Source organism: Furipterus horrens, unplaced genomic scaffold, assembly GCF_987537825.1.
Source record: "Furipterus horrens unplaced genomic scaffold, mFurHor1.1.pri manual_scaffold_1, whole genome shotgun sequence".
Taxonomy (NCBI): Eukaryota; Metazoa; Chordata; class Mammalia; order Chiroptera; family Furipteridae; genus Furipterus; species Furipterus horrens.
In genome coordinates this window covers 150,314,487-150,327,473 of record NW_028327171.1, presented here as the reverse complement: position 1 = coordinate 150,327,473, position 12,987 = coordinate 150,314,487, and the positions used below count along the sequence as shown (strand labels likewise).

General features: G+C 37.5%; 1 pseudogene; it reads right to left on the bottom strand.

Moving 5' to 3' along the window:
- Positions 1–7,951: 7,951 nt before the first annotated feature.
- Positions 7,952–9,474, bottom strand: LOC150022052 (proline-rich protein PRCC pseudogene; annotated as a pseudogene).
- Positions 9,475–12,987: the final 3,513 nt, after the last annotated feature.

Genomic DNA, 12,987 nt, shown 5'->3' with positions numbered 1-12,987 from the left:
ATATTATTTGATTATCTTCACATACAAGGCTGTGTGAAGACTTATGTGCCCCTATTACAATAACACTTACCTTTATGTTGAATTCTTCTTCTTTGCACTTTTCACCATCTATGCGCCTGATGGGTCAGTTTATATTTCTTCTCTGAATGAGCTGGAAGAACTTTTATAGCTGAAGCTGTGAACCAATTTGTCATATGGGAATTGAATTAGAAAGCTGGTGATTATAGTGGGGCAGTTGGGGTGGTATCTCTATGGTATATGTTAGAATGGCTGTTGCAGAGAGCAAAGTTTTATTTTTACTTTCCCAAGAGAGGGAAAGAGCTAGGTGCAGAGACATGCACCAGCAGTGAAAAATCAGGGCTGTGAGTTTTTATTGGGTGATTAAGGGGGAAGGGGATGCAGCTGGGTAGTCATGGCAATTGTTGTAAATCAGGAGGTTTCAGGACAGTTGTGCAGGCTTCAGTTTGTTCTGCTGTTATCATTGGTTTCAGGGTCAGGCTGCTCTTGTCTGACATGTCCTGTTTGTATAAGTTTTAAAACACCTGAGGGGGGGATGCTTCTAGTACTCTCTCCAGTTCTGAGAATAGAGGCTCCGAAAAACAACAGTTAATTATGCCTGAGAGACTCAAGGAAAGAGAGGTAGCTTGTGCTGGTAAAGAGGGCCTGAAAGGGGCTTTTTGTCCTTTCAGTATATGTCTTTTATGAAGGTATAGGTCTCATGCCCTTGAAAGATGTTTTTTCTTTAGGATATATTTTCCAATTTGTAAAATGAAAGTACATTAGAAACTAGTAGGGAGTTCACGAACAAAAAGGAAAAATAAATAAATAAAAGCTGCCTTAATCAGTTTTGGATAACAGATAACTCTAATATTTCAGTGGGTGGCCCATATCAACTGTCATTTATTTCCACTCATGTGACACATAGGCTGTAGTTAGGCTATGGCTGCACTGAAACTCTAACAACATTTCCTTCTGGAACTCAAGACTGAAGAAGAAACATCTGAATTTGGGACATTTGTTCCTATGGCAGAGTTATAAGCACAGACCAAGATGAACCCACCAATCAGAGTTAAAGATTCACTATTACTCTCTTCAAGTGTAGCCAAGAAAGATAACAGGAAAGGGAGAACTTCCCAGAATATAAAACTAAAATCCATGGAGATCCATGGAGAAGAGTGAACAGGAGAATAGAACAGAGGCCCCAATTCAACATTATGGCCTACATTAACATAAGGAGTTTTCACCATGTTCACCCAAATTTCAGAACTACTGTGTGGCTGTGTGACTCCTCTCGGCTTCAAATTCTCCCAGGATGGAGCAGCTTTCTCAGACTACTTCTTGGAGATAAAAGTTGGAGGATCAGAGTTTACTATTATTTTTATTTTCCTAATGCTCACCCAAGGATATATTTTTATTGATTTTAGAGAGAGGAAAGGGGAAAATGGGAAAGAAAAAGAAACATTGATTGGTTGTCTCCTGTAGGTACCCTGACTGAGGATCAAACCTGCAACCTAGGTATGTACCTTGACCAGGAATTGAACCCAAAACCTTTTGGTGCATGGGACAATACTCCTATCAATTTAACCACCCAGCTGGGGCAAGGGTTTACTGATATCTTGAACAGTCTATATTGTCTTTATTCCAAGCTCTTGTTACTTTTCAGTAACAAGTTTCTTAAACAGAGTATATTTTTAAAATTCTACTTAATATAGTCAGCTCCCATAAACAATCACTCCCCCACAATTTCATTTGAATGTAAATTTCTCCTCACTTAATTTCAGGCACTTTCAGCCTATCAGATTATTGTGGAACTATTCCCTTCCCTTTATCACAGCCATTTTGTCCAACTTTCCATTTTTATCCACTCAGAAATCTAACATGGAACATGACATGACCATATATGGTATTTACCCTGAGATAGTTAAAAAGATTTCTTGATTTTATGTTCCCATGTTCATTCTGCAAGTTCCACAGTGGCTGATATCTCTATACTGTCATCTGTACTTTCAAACACACCAATTTTTTTCTGATCCCAGCTTTCTTATAAGGCCTTCTCAGATGCACCTACTAACAACAAACAACTCATACTAGTAATGTACTGTTCTAAAACCTTTGTATCCAAGGGTACAGCCTTTTATTGTACATCAACTGCCTCCCAACCTATCTCAAACCAAAATGCTGCACAATATTTTGCCAATATATAACACTTTTTAATTTCCTAAAAACACTTTCTCTTCCTCCAGGTGTCCAGCAAATCTTTGTCATATATGTTAGGCATTTTTGTTACAGTGGCCCACAAGGTTTAGCAGTTATTTTCTCAATTGGACATTTTTGCTGCTAATCAATAATCCCTAAAGTTCAGTGGATTAACTCAGAAAGAAAGCATTTTATTTCGTTCATATTACACACACACCGTGCTTTGGCTACAGCTGTAGTGACCATGTTCAACTCTGCTTGGCTCCACTGGACATCTCGTTCCTGAACTCAGTGGGGAGGAACAGCCTGTGCCTGGCACATGCTATGTTCATGGCAGAGGACAAAGCAAGAGGCTGGGATGAAACCTTTTTCAAAGTATATATTCATTGGCCAAAGTACGAGGACGGGGAAGTATCTCTCACCTGAGGGAGGCGCCAGGTCACAAGGCAATAAATGGGGAGGTAAAGGAAGAGAGTGACTGTATCAGTAATATCGTTTAAGACAAATGCTATGCAGCAGGAGGCTCCTTCTGAGATTACATTTCCTGAATGAGTTACTCCTTGAATCAAAAGAAAAGCCCTCAAATAGAATATTTTTAAAAATCACAATAAGCCTTTCCATTTTTCCTTTAACTTTGGAATCCTTAGGGATAATGTGTTCAAATAATGAACAAAGACTCTGAATGAAGTTAGATATCTCATTTTCTTCTTCCAATCTCCTAACCAATTTCCTTACCCAACCTCTCTATACTGTCTTCATTAGAAAAGGTGAAAGCATTTCATAATTAGAACAGTAAGATTGGGAACCGTGAAGGCAAAGAGCATTTTTAAGGGACTTCCACATAGGATTGACAGAAGGTGGTATATTTAAGCCAGTCTGTTTATGATTCCTTGGTCGTACCATCCCTGAAGAACTCTATAATTCCTCACTTATTATCCAGTTTAATAGATCCTAAATAAAAATTATATTGGTAAAAATATTAAAAAGTACAAAATTTATTTTTAATGATATGTAAAATTGCATCTCTGATCTTTCAATAATCCCTTATATATACCTGACAAATTCAGGTGTTTCTAATTTATATGCATTCTCCAAGTTAAAACAACATTTTCAGTAAACTGAAGCATACTATTCTTTATCAGATTGGTTATATATTTTCATAATAATTATATTTAGCCCTATTCTCTATGTATAATTATATCTTTTTTATTTTATTTTAAAGGCCTAAAATATATTTGCCATTACTTGAAAAGAGCCTGCTTAGGTTGAGCTGTTTGTTAGAAAAAGGCAGTTTCTTCTTTTGTAGCAGAACAAACCATGTACATTTCATTTGTCCTTGGAAAGCACATTCACCGAGAGAAGCACTTATAAAGATTTCAAAAGAAGATTTGATGCCAAGTTCCATAGTACAGCAAACTCCACCAAAACTACAATTTTATACTTCAAGAAGCTAATAGGCCTTTAATAAAACATATTTCCGGTTGAGATAAGTAGAGCTAAGCGTTCTCACTCAACCAATGAGGGAAAGCAAGGCTGAGTAATTTGCCCAATGTCAAAGGAGTCAGAAGTAGATCTTAGAATAAGGCCCTAATAGGTTAGAGTGAGAAAGAGAATTATAGAAATTATAAACCACTCACTCATATTACAGCATTTCTGCTGCAGGAATAAATAGCCTCTGTCATGAGAACCCATTGCAATGGGGAACATGAATTTAAGCAGCAAAGCATCAGAATTAAGAAAGAACAGTCACAATACCCACATAACTTCAAGGCTCATATTGAACATTAAAATCAGAAAATTCTTATTATCACAGCACTTTGCAGGACTTCCCTAAGCTTTTCTATCATCAACAGGGGTGGCCATGTCATTTGTTTACTCACCAACAACTCATTTTGAGTTCAGAGTACATATGTGTTGCTTTAATCTATAAGATTAAAAATTCCTATTTTTATTTATCTGCCATTTAATGTAACTTTCATATTGGAGCTAAAGATAAAAGCAGAATATAATTTACCCATGAGCTCATTGTGGAAGCTTGTGAAGGAAGAGTCCACTGGGCACTACCAATCATGGAACTTTTATTAATAAGAACTTTGTTTTTTATTTTGCATACAACTCTGAACACACATAATAAATAATGAATATAACCACCTGAAGCGTTATAAAGGACATTGTGTTTGATTTTCCTGAGACATTCGGGCTCCTTTTCTAAAATAGTTTATGGAATTTCCATTTCCATATCTATCCTCTGCGTCTGCAACACCCAAACACCACAGCACCTTGGCCCTCTGGCGAGACTATAAACTAAATAAACAAATCTTTTCCTCACCTCAACCGTGAGATGACAGGCTCAGCCAAGTTCTAAAGAAATGCCATAAAATGTGCTTTCATAGCTATTTTAACACTTCATGATTCAAGCAACTATTTTAGCAGATCTCAGCAATATCTTAAAAGATAGCCTTATTCTTATATCATAGTTGTAAATTAATATGACTCACTTCCCTGTCAAAATCACTTAAAATCTTTGAAAATAAGATCTTTTGATCTCTGTAAAATTCAAATCATATATTTTATATCTGATATCAGTATGAAATTAACAGTACATTTGTGGGGGGAATAGAATTATAAAGTAGTAATATTTATTTATAATTAACATACCTAGAACTTACATACCCAAGAAATGCTGTTCTTCAAAAGCTGTTACCTTGAACACTTTAAGTGAATTTCAATGACCTTACCTTTTTTAAGATGCCACAGATATCAGTGTAAACAGCAGTATTGCACTTCCTTTATAGTCATATCTTACTTTTAATGAAAAAGGTAGGAGCCAATCTATCACTCACCTTTTACTAGACAACTTTTAACTGATGTTAAGTCACTTCTACAAATTAAGGTCACCCTGTAAGTTTCACTCTCTATTAACATCCAAAATCAATGTGCTCACAGATTGATAGCAATTTCAAAATAGAAATTCAAAAAATATTTTTAGAAACTAATACTATAACTAGTATAAAAATAAAATGGAAATAAAGTTCTAAATAGTCCCTAGCACCCAGTCACCATTCAAATACTTGTGCCCATGCTTCAGCTCAAGGGAGGAAGCTGAACCCCTTCCTCTGACTCATTAATTCCATTCTGCTAGAGAATGCTGAACCACTTTCCCCAATGCTGTAGAGAAACCCATATTCTTCTACTGTTCTTTTTGGAAATGATGATAACTATAATAATAGTGATAATGGCATTATTAATAATTATAATGCATATTTATAATGGGTCAAGGACTTTCTAAATGGAATATTTCCTTTAATCTTCAAAATAATCCAATGTAATTCCTCCAACAATCCTGTGAAGTAAGTACTGTATTGTATGAATTCCGTTTTACATGTAATATCTTTAAGATGAAATGGGACTTCACTTCAATGCTATTATTGATTTATCATTTGTCACCTATAGAGTGGTCCTATACAATAAATATTTACAACTCACTCTCAATGAATATTGCCTCTTTATCCATTTCTCACCCCTACCTAGAAGTTACTTAGATAATAGTTAATGGAATTCCTTCAGTGATAATCATTTCTCAGGTTGGAAAACACTTGGATAGACACTTTTATTATATCAGTATTTTTTATTTTTTTCTAAAATACAGGCAACTTAAAGTTCTAAGAAGTCAACAGTATATGTAATTTCCTGAACTGACTTAGAGCATGGAATCTGTCCCACTAAAAAAATATTTTAGAGTATTATTTAAAGGAAAACACTTGCCATTCTTTTCACATATAACCCTAATAAAGCTGAGTTATCTGAGTGTCACTCTTTGCATGGTGTTACATCCAACAGAAAGACAAGCCAAACTTAATAGTTAGAAAGTAATACACATTTTTATGGAACTCTCTAAACTAGTCAGCAGAGGAATAATTACATTGAATTTACACAGAGCAAAGCTTTGGTAAAGCCTCCATACTCTCAAATCCCCATGCTATTGGTTAAAAATCTATTTGCTCTATTTGCCTTCAAAATGCCCTAGAAATATCTTAAACCTGCATTGAATCTATGTCTTTCTTCTTCCAGTTCTCCTTCCTATCAACTTACAAACTAACTTTTTCATAAGTATCTCCTTTTCTGCGTCAGGTGGGATGTTTTCTGTTGCAAGTAAATAAATACATATTCAAACATAAGTCACATGGATAATGAGGAATTTATCTTCCTACATAAAAACAGTAGAGGCCAGGTGAGTTTAAGATAGTTACTTAGCAGCTCAACAATGTAAGGCCTTCAGTTTGGCTGTCCTGCCTTTTCTTTTTCCTTTCCTGGCAATAAGATGGTTGCAACAACTCCAAAAAGCACATTCTTACCCCCAAACATCCAAAGGCAGGAAGAGGAAGCCCCTTTACTCATGTCCCTTTTTAAAAATGAAGAGCACCTTGTCCTTGCAGTGTGGCTCAGTTGGCTGGAGTGTTGTTCCTTAGACAGAAAGGTCATGGGTTCAATTCCAGTCAGGACACATACCCAGATTGTGGATTTGATCCCTACTCAGGGTGTGTACAAGAAGGTAACCAACTGATAATTTCTCTCTCTCTCTCTCTCTCTCTCTCTCTCTCTCTCTCTCTCTCTCTCTCTCTCTCAAAGCAATGGAAAAAAAAAGTCCTTTGGTGAGGATTAAAAAAAAATATGAAGAACATTTTCTCAGAAATACCCACTGATATTCTAATGTCTCATTTAGGATTTTGTCATGTGCTCATGCATATCAGCCACAGGGAGGAGGAATAAAATAACTATTACTAGCTGGTCTAAGTTAATCAAGACTTATGTCATTAGGTTGGAGACAAGTCCACATAATACCTAACAAAATGTTTTGCTTAGAAAGAGGAGACATATCTTTGAGCAACAAACCAGTATTACCTGCCCTTTCTATTTAGCTTTGCTCTCCCTTGTGCAATATCCCACAACTCATTATTCCCATTAGCAATACAAAAAGATCCTGCAAGCAAACAAAATCTATAAAAAGACAAGGAAAGATAAAGTTAAAATTATATGTTAATTTTCTACATCATATATGAATATATGTCATGGAAGATATTAATGCACAAGTATCATATTGTTTCTGTAACCTGCTATTTTTCTATTAACAGTAGTAGATTGTTCTTCTTTCCATGGAAATAAATACTTGCACAAGATAATATTTCTTGATTGACAATTTTGTGACTACCAAAATTATTAACCATTTCTATATGTTCATCTAGATCTTTGGCTATTTTTCAAGTTTCTTTCCTTGTTGATGCAAGACCTCTAATATACTAAGGATATTAATTTTATGTCATATATATTGCAACTGTTTTATTAATTGACTTGATTTTGTCATTTTGGTATTTTTTCACATAGAAAGGATTGCAATTTCTTTTTCTGTGAGACTGAATATTTTATTTCAAGAGACATTCTTGGTTTAAAAAGAAATGTGGAAGGAGGGATCCAATATTTCATCGTACCCAACAGGGAGCAAATTCTAATACAAGAACTCAGAGCCCCTTCTGAGGCATCACTTAAGTCTTTGCTAGCTCCAAGACAGGAAGGAGCTGAGTCTTCTAACTTTTGTAAGAAAACTCTACAAAATAATGTTTATTCTCACAGAAGCGAGGGCTGGATCATCAGGGAAAGAGATCCTGGGCTTGGAGCAGCTGGGGTCCCAGAGGAGAAGCTGGGAGTTGGGCCAGCAGAGCTGCAAGAGATCCTGGGATCTGCAATCAGGCCCAGAGCCCTAGAGCCCATACTTGGCTTGGGTCTGCTGGTGGCTGAGCTTGTTTTCTGACCACGTGTTCTTCAGTTCCAGCTCCCACTCCTTAGCTGGATGAACCAGATATGCGACCTGATGTTTCTGCCACTGCTGGCCTGTTGGCAGCTTACCTTTCTTTTTGTTGAATGACTTCATCGTTTTCTGTCAATCACTTGGTCATCCACTGCTGGGCCCCACTGAACTGGTCATCACCTTTGATCTCCAAAAAGTTGATCTCTTCCCTAACTCCGTTCCTTTTGCCCTGTAGCCACTTAAATCATTTGTCCTGGATGAAGGAGGCATCTGAAGCAATTTCCTGGGAAGGAACCAGGGCCAGGTCCTGTGCAGGACAGTAGCCACCACTGTACTAATCCTGATAATAAGCACCAGCAGCATTGGCATCACCATATGCGGAGAATTGGCTGTAGCTGTAGTCGTCCCCAGGCTTAGGCATCCAAGGAGCCCCACTTGAGCCTTCTGCCATCTTGAATTCAAGGGGGGACTGGCTGCATCATCCTGGAAAGCCAGCTCTGGTTCCATGCCTGGAGGCAGCTCTTCACGGACAGTGGGAATGGGGTAAGGGTATGGCTCAACTCCAAGTGGCTCAGCCTTGTCCAGGAGGGAGGAAAAGTTCTCAGGGGCTACCTCCTCATCACTGTCATCCTCCTTCTGCATGATATGCTTCATTACCTGCAGGGCAGATCTCTTGGCAGCAGCTTTGATGGCAGAGGGTGACGGAATGGTGGTGGTCGTGCCCAGAACAGGGGCAAGAGAGGAGGGCTTGGTCTTAGAAGCCTATCTGGAGAGTCTGGAGAGCTTAGTGTCAGAGGAGCCATCCAAGGGTTTCTGAGAGAAGGCATGGGGCAGGAGCAGCCTGTTAGGAGCAGTCAGGTTTTTAGGCTGGGGGAAGCAAGGTGGACAAACCAGTACCCTGGCCAGATCCCTGAAGGATAGTTTTCTTTGTGGGTTTATCTTCCTCGGAATCTGAATCCCCCTTATGCAGCTCTGGTGCCACAGTCTTCATGGGCTCTGTTCTCTTCTTTGGCTTGGCAAGCCCCAGGTTGGGGGGGTGGGGTCCTTCATGGCCCATAGTGGGGGTCAGACTGCGGTCAGGGCAGAGGGCCGAGGGTGACCCCAATCCCAGCCCCTCCCCAACACCCTCTGTTTCAGCCAGGCTCACGCCTAGAGGTGGGGGGAAGCCTCCCAGGCTGAAGGGCAAGGAGGGAGGACGCTGGAGCTGGGGGGTCTCCGCTGGGTGGGGGCAGCAACAGCACCGAAGCAAAAGCTGGGGTTAGCATCTGAGGGGGCAGAGGCAGCAAGGCCAGACCCTTGGGTACGGGGAGAGAAGCTTACAAGCCCCCTAAGTTGGGCCCAGATATAGGTGCTTCCCCCTCCCCCTCCTCCTCTCCCTCCTCCTTCCCCTCCCTCTCCCAATCCCCCTCCCTTTCCTCCTCCTCCTCCTTCTCCTCCCCACTCTCATTGCTGCTAGCGTAAGCAACCAGCAACATGGTGCCTCCCGCTTTGGGGGCACCCTTGCCGGCAGACTAGGACTACCTGAGACCGGGGATACCCGAAGGCCTAGTGGGACCCGCTGCGGGGTGGAGCGGGAAACTGCCAAGTCCACCTTCTGTGTATTCTAGGGTTAGCCCCGGCAGGAGCCCATCGCCATAGCTGATTTCCATCGAGTCGGATTGCAATTTTCATGTAGCCGAATCCATCAAGTTTTCTACCTAAAGTCAATCTTCCATTTTACTCTTAAAATGTACTTCCTATCCAAAACTATATATGTTTTTTCTGTCTATGGTTTTTACCCGAGCATACCTTAAATCCTTTGACCCTGGAACGAGCTTTTTTACATTAATATTCTAGTTAGTCAAATATTAGATGTGTTACTTTGGGCAATTTAACAGAATTACTTTGACTTAATATGTATAAGTCACTTAGAACTCACAATACTTGACTATTCTTCTAGTACTTTTATTTTATATTCTACAGGTGAAGTTTCAACCCATTTGGATTTAATTTGATATACAGTACAACTTAGGTACTTAACCTTATATTTTTAAATGTTTACACTGTTCTCCCAAAACCACTTAAGTCAAATAATAATTATTTTTCTGCTCATCTGAAGTGTAGCCTTTATCATAACTACATTCCTTATATGATTTATGCATTTCCAGGCTTTCTATTTTATCATGCTTTCTTGTGTTTCTCGTAGCTTTAACTTTATTTTAATACTATGCTTCTTGGTCCAAAAAAATTTTTCAGTATGAATGTGTATTGTAATCTAATATAAAGTTTAACTTCTTCTCATTGGAAAGGTTTTTCTTAGCATCAACGTTTTCTATCAGCAATGATACGATTCATATTTTCTTATTAGCATCTTCCTTATTTGTCTTTGTCTCACTCTAAATTTGTACTGTCCACATGTCTGAAACATTTTATTTAGCTACATTTATTGCATACAGCCTACAGCTGGGTTTTAGTTTGTGATCCAGTCTGTTTATTTACCAATAAAAAAATGTTTTCTCTTATGTCATCTTTTCTGTTCCTAATCCTTCATTTTCTTTCTTTTAATAAATATACCTTTTTGGTTTTTTTTTTCTGTGTGTTTCTCTACGTGTATGTTTAGTATGATATTTTGGATAGGTTCCCACCTGGTCTCAGTTCTACCAGCTATATGGCTCATTTTATATAATATGCTTAAAGCCCTATTTACTTATTGATCAACTTCAGTCATATTTATTAACAAATATTTATTATGAATGAAACATAAGCATATTCTCTGGGATTTTGATCTTATCTACATCAGTCACCAATAGAGAGCAGAAGGTGGGCCCCACTCCTAAATTGTAGCACAGAACAGCTTTATAGGTATAGGTAGTATCTCTGATTATTTATCTGATTTATTTTTCTTTGTAAAATCATTTCCCACTTAACCCAACACTTTTTCCTTAGTAAGGGATAGTGATTCAAGACCAAGAAATCAGAAGGGCTTAAAGAACACTTTATTGAAATTGTAATCACCTCTGGAATTTTATATACGAACACATATGTGTATATATACATATATAAATGTATATATCACACATGTATATATACATGTATTAACATATATTGTGTTATGATGTATACACATATAGGTGTATATATGTATATATACACATACATAAATGTGTGTGTGTATGGAAACCAACAGAAAACAGAGCCTTGTCTATTTCAAAGCATATACCAACATCTGCCCAGAAGATATCCAGTCATATTATATGAAAAATAGAGACATTTATTAAAATACAAGATACAAGACACAAGAAACACTGTACATAGGACAATAATGCTTCAGTCCCCTTCAAAGTAGGCACCTTGGGACCTGACACAGTTCTCCCAATCAGCATCAGATACCCTGTTGTATTTTCATCGACAGTCTAAAATTTCTTCCCTTTCAAAGGTGACTGTAGTTTTAGGAAAAGTCAGAAGTCACAGCACACCAAATCTGGACTGTATGAGGGCTGAGTCACTTGAGTGATTTGAGGTTTCGGCCAAAACATTCTGCACAAGACATGATGCACGAGCAGGTAAGTTTTCATGATGAAGTTGCCAAATATCAGTTGCCCATAGCTGTTACCTTCTAAATCATCCAAATAGTTTGTGCAGATGAATATTCAAGCTTAACGCTATATTTGATGCAGATTCATTGCTCTACTCACTCAGTCATTTTGAATGCCACTGCCACACAGTACACATGCTCACACAATGGCATCTATCACCCGCACTGACTAATACAGTGAAGTTGTCATCGTTCACACATGTGCATTCCAGTCCACTCTCCTAGGCTTCCAGGTTACATCAATGTCATGTAAACTGTTCTCATTATATTAACAATGGCTAGACTTTTTCCAGACAGACCTTGTATATATAGTGACATGTATATATGTCACTAAAATAATCATTTTTAAATCCCTTGAAACTTATTAAATAAATAGTACTATTAAAGCATAAAGCACTATAATTGTGATGGGTACTCAGGTACCATTTTAAAATTTCAGAAGCAACTAAACCAAATATGTCTGTGAATATGCCTTTAAAAGAAAAAATATCAACAAAATATCTCCTTTTTAATCTTATACCTGTTTTGAAATTGCCACCTAATCTTATTTTGTTCTCAATTGATGTTCAATACATTCTGTCACCATGGGTGGAATAGAGAAGAGAAAAATTGTGGGATTTAAAAAAGTAACTTCTCCTTATGACTTTTATTAAGCCCTCAGAGAAATGAAACATTTTTAAATATGTTGGAGAATTGAATACACGCTTAAATACAGTTTGTTATAAAGTAGTTAAAATGTGATTCATCTGCTATTAATCTCTAAACCTCCTCTGTAGCACATTTTCACCAAACAGGGAATAATCTAGAAGGCTTTCAGAATCTGACACCTCTGCTGTAAACATTTCAGATTAAAGTCCCTGGCGCTTTTCAGAAAAGTCATTAATCTTCCCAGTGGCTGCTTCTCCACTTCAAAAACAGAAAAGCTGATGGCGAGGAACTGAATGAAAATATTTTTAAAGGAGAAAAATATATATTAGATACAAATAAAATAAAGTTTTAGGGATTCTAGCTAAATATTTGTGACTTATTTATTTAAATAACAGCTACACTTTAACTTATATTTAGCTATTTGCTTTAGTAAAGTATTCAACATCTTTAATTTAAACAAGAAGTCATGTGAATTGAAAAAAATCTGTTTTAACCTGTTCAAAATTAGATAACAACATTAAATTTTACTTGTCTCCCCTTTCTGGTAAATGCTCATGACGGGATTTTTTCTAGAAGACACTTCTTTGGGCATTTGTTTCATATGCAGTTCCTCACTCTACAATATAATATTCTAAATTGTGATGGAAATATCTATGAATATTTCCAAAGAAATGTTTGGGTATGTCTAAGAGCTATGGAGACCACAGCAACAAAACTTACAAACAACTATTTGATAGTTTTATTAATAGCAAACACTACCACCTTA